The sequence below is a fragment of the Diadema setosum genome, chromosome 16, assembly GCF_964275005.1.
Source record: "Diadema setosum chromosome 16, eeDiaSeto1, whole genome shotgun sequence".
In the NCBI taxonomy this organism is placed as follows: Eukaryota; Metazoa; Echinodermata; class Echinoidea; order Diadematoida; family Diadematidae; genus Diadema; species Diadema setosum.
Genome location: NC_092700.1, coordinates 5703461 through 5703982, shown reverse-complemented (window position 1 = coordinate 5703982; position 522 = coordinate 5703461).

Here is a 522-nt window from a genome sequence, read left to right as displayed (position 1 = left end):
CACACTAATCTAAAACAATTTTTTTTAGAAAAAAAAAAAACTGCTAAAAACACAATTTCCCGTTCGTCATATGATCCCAGACTTTACAAAAATGTACAAGTTTTGCTTTTTCAGAAAACAGTAAAATCTCAAGATTGACTAGGTTGACCCGTTTCACCTGTTTTAGTCCTCACACAAAATCAGTTGTGCGACTTTTTATTGGTTTTGTAGTGCACGGCCACAAATAGAGACAATTTTAGAACAAAGATGTGGATAATGACTTTTACAGCTTTTAGAATCTAAAACATGACCACAATAAGGCAGCATGTTACATGAAATCCCCAGTTATGGTTACCTGGTACATCTCTTTGAGAGGGCATGGTGGTCACTTTATCAGTCAGTATCATTTACCACGCCATGTACTCGTAATTACTACACACTAAACTGGTTCTTCCCTTCGCCCCGCCAGCATTTTCGTTTTTGTTTTTATGAGAATTTTCCCCCGAACTAAAAATTGCCGTAAAGAGCTTGATACAATGGGTG